The 7,578-nt window shown below is 40.1% G+C and overlaps 1 long non-coding RNA gene across 1 annotated transcript; it reads left to right on the top strand.

Moving 5' to 3' along the window:
- Nucleotides 1-310: 310 nt before the first annotated feature.
- On the top strand, nucleotides 311-2,647 carry LOC308406930. Its single transcript, XR_013973615.1, has 3 exons — nucleotides 311-447; nucleotides 2,417-2,495; nucleotides 2,584-2,647. It is a non-coding gene; the product is annotated as an uncharacterized lncRNA (long non-coding RNA).
- The last annotated feature ends 4,931 nt before the right edge of the window (nucleotides 2,648-7,578 follow it).

Here is a 7,578-nt window from a genome sequence, read left to right as displayed (position 1 = left end):
CTGTCTTTACACACAGGACCATTTGCACCACACTTAGAAAATTCTTTGTAAATGTCAGAGATGTGCTAATGTTTCCTCCCTCTGGTGTCAAAGGTCAACTTGGGCGACAGATGAAAGAGTTAGCAAGGATTTAAACAGGGTGAAGTCTCTTTGTGGACCAAATTGTTTGTGGAAATATAAAAAAAGAAGAAGAGGTAATGTGGACTCAGACTCTTCTTTCAAGCAATGCTGCCACTTTGAGGTATAATTTAATATTTCAAACTCTCAACTTTTCTGCAACAGCTTGGGGATGGCCTCTTCCTGCTCTAACAGTGCACAAAAGCAAGTTCCATAAAGACACGGATGATGGTGGATTAATGAGTTTGGAGTGAAAGAACTTGACTGGCCCGCACAGAGACCTGACCTCAACCCAACAGAACATCTTTGGGATCCATTTGAGTGCAGACTGTAAGTCAGGCCTTGTCATCCAACATCAGTGTCTGATGTGACAAATGCACTTCTGGAGAATGATCGAATATTCCCATTAGCACTCCTAAACCTTGTGGAAAACCTACACAGACGTGCAGAAGCTGTTATTGCTGAAAATAGTGGGACAACATTATATTAAACCATATGGATTAAGAATGAGATGCCACTTAAGTTCATATCCGAGCAAATACTTTAAAATGTATCTGGCCTGTCTGGTCTGATAATGGAACTAATCTTGTTGGTACTAAGAAAGAGGCTAGGGGGGAAGAGTTGAGATCAGTAAAACACCATGTTTGAGGGGAGTAAGCTAAGGGTCACTGATTCCTCTTTTACACGGCAAACAGGTGACAAAGGTCTCCAAATCCTGTTCAGTGAAGCTGAAGCAATCCTCAATAAATTGCCCAGCACTTCTATATCCTGTGAACTCTTTTGATGTAGAACCTTCTACACCAAAAACTATACTTTTATTCAACCCTCAACCTGTTTTCCCTCAGCTGTCCAAGGCTGGTGGAAACAAGTACAGTACCTGGCTTAAGTTACATAAAAGCATTTCATCCTTGCCTTGTTGCTTTAATCTCACTCACTTTGATCTGTTCTTAAAACATTATGTTTATTTCATGTCTTATTGTGTGAAACAGTGCTGGATGTGTTTGATGGTAATGAGGTGTCTCAGGCTAAGGGCCAACTTGAACTGGCACTACAGAAAGCTGTAGAGATGCAATTCTGGAGACAAATCAACTAAATGACTTCTCTGCAGCTCAGTTCAGTCCAAACAAAAGTGGTTTAAATAACGGAGACATGTTGTTCTTTAGCTTTGGGTGGTGAAAAAATGTGGCAGGTGACAATGATGAGGAAGGGGAGGATTTTTGCCATTGTTTGTGGTTTTATGTACTCCAGATTCTCTTTGGTGGTGGATTATTAGTTTGTGAGCAACTCTTGACCAAAGCAAAACCGACAAGGAGCTGACCTTATAATGTAGCAACAGCAACAAATAAATTTATTTTGTTTTTCATTTTCATCATTTTAATTTGCTGCTCTGTGAGGTCACGACAAAAAGGTTGGGAACACAGTTTTTCCAGTTTGCAAGAAGACAAATCGTGTGCCTGTCAACATGAAATATGATCGATAATCATGAATATTTTCAGTAACTCAGTCAGTAATTTTAGTGTATCTGTGAAAAAAAGCTGAAAAACATCCCTCTGATTTATTTGAAGTGTAAGCAAAGGCACCACATTCAAGAAAAGGAAATTGGGTGGTTGTTACATTTACAGTTTACTAACTTAGAATTTGAACAAAACAATTTAATGTTTCTATGCTCAACATAATTAAATCATGTGGGATCTGCATGAAATTCAACAACTTAATTTGATCTTGTGTCGATGACATGATACAATCTAGTAAGAATAGTTTATTGCCTGGACTTATGAAATTCACAAGATCACACGAGATTTCAAACCACAGGAAAATCACTGGGGTTATTAGAGGAAGACAACTATGTGTATGCTGTTGCTATTTATTGTGGTTTAACCTGTCAAGGACAAAAACGTAAAGAAAATTCTGCATCAAGCCTTGTAACCACAGATTTCCTACTTTTGGGAAGTCAGGCTTGACAGCTTGGTGGCGCGGTTACTTCACAGTAAGAAGGTCCTGGGTTCAAGTCTGCAATCCAGCTAGTTAGCAGTGGGTTCTCTCTGGGTACTCTGGTTCCAACAGTTAAAAGTCATGCAGTTATTGGGGTTAGGTTAGTTGGGAAATATTCTCCAGCGTTAGCCCTGCAATAGACTGGTGGCATGTCCAGGGTGTGCCCCGGCTCTCGCTCTATCACATTTGGGATAGGCCCAAATGACCTGTGTGATTTAACTCAGTTGTTTAAGGTGAAAAACCTCTGTGTGCAACCAATGTCTACTACTGAATTAAGTAAATCCAACATGTTCTCTTTTCATTGCAGAGAGGTTCTGCTTTCTGCTTTTCTAAAGTTTTGGGGAAACAAGAATGCTGACACCAAGTCAAATAGAAGGAGGAAGAAGGTGAAGAGGAAGAGTAATGTTTTTATTTGAAGAAACAGTGAATTGATTAAATACAATTTAGATTAAACAGGTGGGATTCTCTCTGCAGGTACACTTACAACCACAGCTACAGTGCGAGCCACCATGGAAACAGTGCCCCCTTCCTCAGCTCCACTCCCTGATTGCAGCTCCATCCAGCTTGCATTCAGAGTGGTCCTCCACCTGCTGGTGTTTTGTCCATACTTTATCTCCACTCTCCTCGTGGTGTCTTTGTATCGATGCAGAACCAAAGGTAACACTGAATCACTGACTCATCACTCAGTGTGCTAATGATGAACTAGTCTCCCTGTGTAAACTAGTCTTTCTACATATTTACAGGAAATTTCCTTTGTGCTTCTCATAATGATGAGAATAATGATGTCATCACTGATGTCACCACAGAGCATCACCTCTGAATCGCCTCTATTGTGTCTCAGTGATCTCTGCAAACTTTATATCAGTAATAAATAAAGCTGTGCATTTATTGTCATTTCTACAAAGAGGTCTTCTGTCATCTGAGTGTTAGAGATGATTTATTTCTAGTAACTTTTGTTTTTCAAAGTAGGAGTCTAGAAAGAGTCTCACTGTGAAACAGACTGAACAGCTGATTGTCTTTGTTTTAAAACTGACTTCACAGCTAAAACACATTTAAAAACAATATTACTGTAAAAGTAGAACAGTGAAAGTTTATCATCTCGGCCACATCTGATCACCAAACCTGCTGCCTTTCATCCACCCTCCACTGTGCTCCGCCTCAGTGGTCAACTTCACCTCCTCAGCTCTCCTGCTCAGACCTGATCCTGGATTTCATTCTTTATTTGCTCAGATCAGTTCTCCACACTCTGGACTCTCTGCTCAGGTCCACTTCCCAGCTGCTCTGCACAGTCAGTGTCACGGTCCTGGCTCGGTGACCCAATGTTTTGACATTTGTATCATTATTCATCTTTATTTTCCTCATTGTTTAGTCTGTTAGTGTTTTGGTTTCTATTTTGGAATTCTAGTTCTTAGGTTTTGGTTCCTCTGCTTCTCATGTCACTCCTGTCCTTGTACTCTGTGTTCCCTTCAGTGTCTAGTCCGTGCCTCTGCTGTTTTACTTTGATGGGCCCTTGTCTCATGTCAATGTTTCTAGTTTTGCTTCCCCTTGGACTCCTCAGGTGTGATTACTCCCTGCTGTGTCTCATCTCCTTGTTTGCCCTCAGGGTATTTAAGCCCTGTGTTTCTTTCTGTACCCTCATGGTTGTGTTTCCCTGTGTGCCATTGTGTGTGTTTAGTTTATATCATTTCCCAAAGTACTTTGTATTGTTTTACCAGCCAGCAAATAAAGCTGGGCTGTTTTGAGTTTACTCTTCGCCTCTGTGAGTCTGCATTTGAGTCCTCTCCTGCCTGCACACAGCCAGGAGCCTGCCCAGTTTCCAGACAGTCGGTCACACACTCCCCACTCTGACCAGCTCTGCTCTGGCTCAAAATCCTCAGCTTAACCACAAACCCCTATATATTTATGAATCATATCTAGCCAGCTTTGCCTCGTGCAACAGCAGCCTTCAAATTAAAATCTGTGTAAACAATAACCTGGCCCCAGAAGTGGCTCCATATTCATTTCTATGAGGTGAAATGACTTCCTTTTTTTCCTTTTTTTTTTCCTTTTGACCCCACTCACCCAAACTTTCAGTATTTGATGATTAACCCCATTTTTGGAAAAGCCATGAAATATGGGATCATTAGGTTTTGTTTCTTAAAGAGTTGCAGGAATTTTAAATTTCCAATGGGAGTCTAGTGTTAACAGAGTGGACAGACAATACAGACACAAACAACATGATGCAGACACTAGCAGCATGTCGGAGGACTACAGGGAGGGTGTGAGACCTTTACAGGATGGTGCAGTAACAGAAACTTGTTCCTGAATGCAGAAAAGACCCCAAACAAAACTGGTATTCGACTTCAGAGGAAAGCAGCCCATGCACACCCCGATATGATAAGGACACTGCTGTGGAGGTTGTGTAGCATGTAAGATTCCTGAAAGTCTGCCCTCGACCCCGTACGCCTCCTTCATTGTATAATTTAAAAAAAGTTTGCCATTACCTGAACGTCCTCATAGAAGAGCTCATCTCACCTGTCCTTTCTACTTAACTTTATTCCATATTTTACGGCCTCAGATCACATACCAATGAAACATCTCAGTAAAAGTAAAAATGAGACAAAAGGAAGATTTCTGCCTTTATTTCTGTCAATAATGGTGCACAAAACAGCTAAAGTGTCCAGATGTGCCGTTGCAGTGCAGGAAGGGTTCTGCATGGGAAAGAAGTTAATATTTACTCTATGAAATCATGATAACATCCACTGCTTGATGGAAAAATCTCACATTACATGGAACGTATTTTTCAGATTTAGAGATTCTCTACAAAGTGATTACATCTGCGATAGCCGTCAGATGTTTAGATAATTTTAACAAATGTGTGTCCTTATTCTTCATGAATGAAGTTTTTTGTTTTTAAACACTCTGCGGCTTTCTCTTTAATAAATGAATGGTTTCCTTTTAAAGGTGGCTGCCCCCTGTTGCCCAAACATGTGCTACACCAACACAAAGAAGCAGGAAGAAAAAGCAACATCTGTCTGTAAAAACTATTTCAACATGGGAATGATCCACTAAAGAGACAGACTCTGTCAGTCCAGAGTATTTTGTAAAACTGGCACAGAAAAGACATCTTTGTATTTGCATAGTATCTATAGAAAACCCACTCAGACATGGAGACTGAAAGTGGAGAGCATGACATGTCCACAGAGAGACCCCAACTGAGGACACTCATATCAGGATCCTTCTACCTGTGATGCTGCAAAAACCTGGAGCAGAGAGTAAGATGAATGGATCTAAACTGCCTGATCCGAATCCTGAAGGTTCCTCAAATCTGTCATGACCCGTCTGTTAAGTTCCACAAACATTTTAAAGATGGATGCAGCATGTGTGATGACACTATCTGGTTTTGGTCTCCACATTTTAGCATCAATGATGTCACCACGTTGTTGTTGTTGTTGTTTTTTTGAAAGCAGAAGTGACCATATTTGGACAGGGGTGGGTGGTAAATTATGAGCTCACGGTGCCAAGCTTAGTTGCTTAGCATGCAGATTGAACAACTTTTAGAGACAGCTTCTAGTGGACATGAGAGGAACTGCAGGTTTTGGCACTTAGGTGCAGGCTTCAGTTTACAGCTCTGCAAGTTGCTGCTGTAAATGCTGGTAAAATGTTCTGTGTAGATTTCATGATGTGGATGACTGATTTATAATAAGTTACATAATTTCATGAATATGTATATAGTTTGTGTTAAAATGTCTTTATTTGAAATGTGCATGTGTACAGTGTAAGAGTTAGTCTCTCGTGAGAATACCCTTAAGGAGAGTACACGAGACTTTTTATGGACTGCAAGGGAGCAGATGTCTCTCATGAAGCCTGTTAAGCTAAAAGTTTACTAAAAGAAAAAGCAACACAAGGACTTAAGGACCTCTTTTCAGGACAAGCAGTCAATGAGGTATTTGTCATTTGAGAAATGTTTTTATTTGTGTTTGGACTTAATATGTGTACTGTAACGTTGCTAATTGGTTTGTACTGTTGACTGTTGACCAGTTCTCACGACGTATTGATGTAGTGGCGTATCGGCATACTGGTGATGGTGAAGCTGAGGACAGAAAGCCCAAGTAATAAACGCCCGTTTCAAAGAACCGACCTGTGTCTGTGTTGTCGTGAAGAGAGCTACAGCTGCTTTGTGAGGTAATGACAAAAACACTTTTTGCAGTCTACAGGAAAATGAATCTTGTGTCCGTCAATATGAAACAGGATTGATAAAGAAATCAAATATTTTCAGTAATGCAGTCATTAAGTTCAGTTTATCTGTGAAAAAAGAGCAGAAACACATCCCTCTGACTTATTTGAAGTGTACGTGAAGGCATCACAAAGGTTCTGCTTTTGCAGGGTTTCGGGAAAACAAGAATGTTGACACCAAGTCAAACAGAAGGAGGAAGAAGATGAAGAGGAGGAGCAATGTTTTACTTGAAGTGACAGTGAATTGATATCAGTGTTGGTCTGATATCAGTGAGCAGTAAGATGGAGGAAACGTCTCTGCTGTGTCTGTTCTGTAAGTTCACTCTGTGTTTTTCATGCCTCTGCTGTCTTTGACTGGGATGGAGATCCTATGGGCTGTTTTAAGGAGGAGGAGGAGCCCAAAAATAGGGACAGTGGGTCCCAAGAACCGCTATGTTTAGCAAGTTTGAATGTATTTCTTTGAACTGTGTCTCAGGGTTTGCTTCTGTTTTTAATTCAAAGCTGAGATTTTTGTTGAATTTTTTTGTATTTATTCTGTTCTTATTCTGATGAAATAGCACAATTCAATGCATATATACATATTTCATCATACAGTATTCATTTTCAGTCACATGACCAACTCACCACCGTTGTCCAAAACATTACTTCATTGTGACAGTCAGCAGTACTGCAGTCTTTTTCTTTATCACCTGTCCTGAGCCAAAACTACTTGGATCACCAATCCATGGAAGAAAAACAAAGATATGAAGAGAAACTATAAATTTGTTTTAAATCCGGAACCTCTCCTGGTACTAAAGAGCTGATCTGTTTCAAACTGCTGTTTCGTTTCTTGTAGAATAAATTATTTTTTTTCTTACTAATCTTTAATAGTATCGTAGTGTTTCACTGCCAAACATGTTGTACTGACCAGAACTGACCATGTTTGGATAAATGAGTAACATGCTGTGGCCAGCTAATCCTTACTAGCTCAGCTAGCATATTGCCTCTGTAACCAGGCTCAATCACTTTGCTGGCTGTTCAAAAAACATCACTTGTCTCTGTGTTGTGTAGTAAATGATGAACGAGACTTGCTTATCCTTTAGTTCTTATTAACAGTCATCAGTGGAGATTATTTTATTAAAAGTCAGACAATATACAGTGGTCATATTCTCCATATAGTGATAGCAATAATACCAATATGTAATGGTCCCAGAAAGTGTACTGTGATGCAGAGTGCTGTGATCTACAACTCACTTCAACCTTGTCCCCTGTAAT

Source organism: Rhamphochromis sp. 'chilingali', assembly GCF_963969265.1.
Source record: "Rhamphochromis sp. 'chilingali' genome assembly, chromosome: 1".
Lineage (NCBI taxonomy): Eukaryota > Metazoa > Chordata > Actinopteri > Cichliformes > Cichlidae > Rhamphochromis > Rhamphochromis sp. 'chilingali'.
This window is presented reverse-complemented; position numbering and strand designations above follow the sequence as displayed.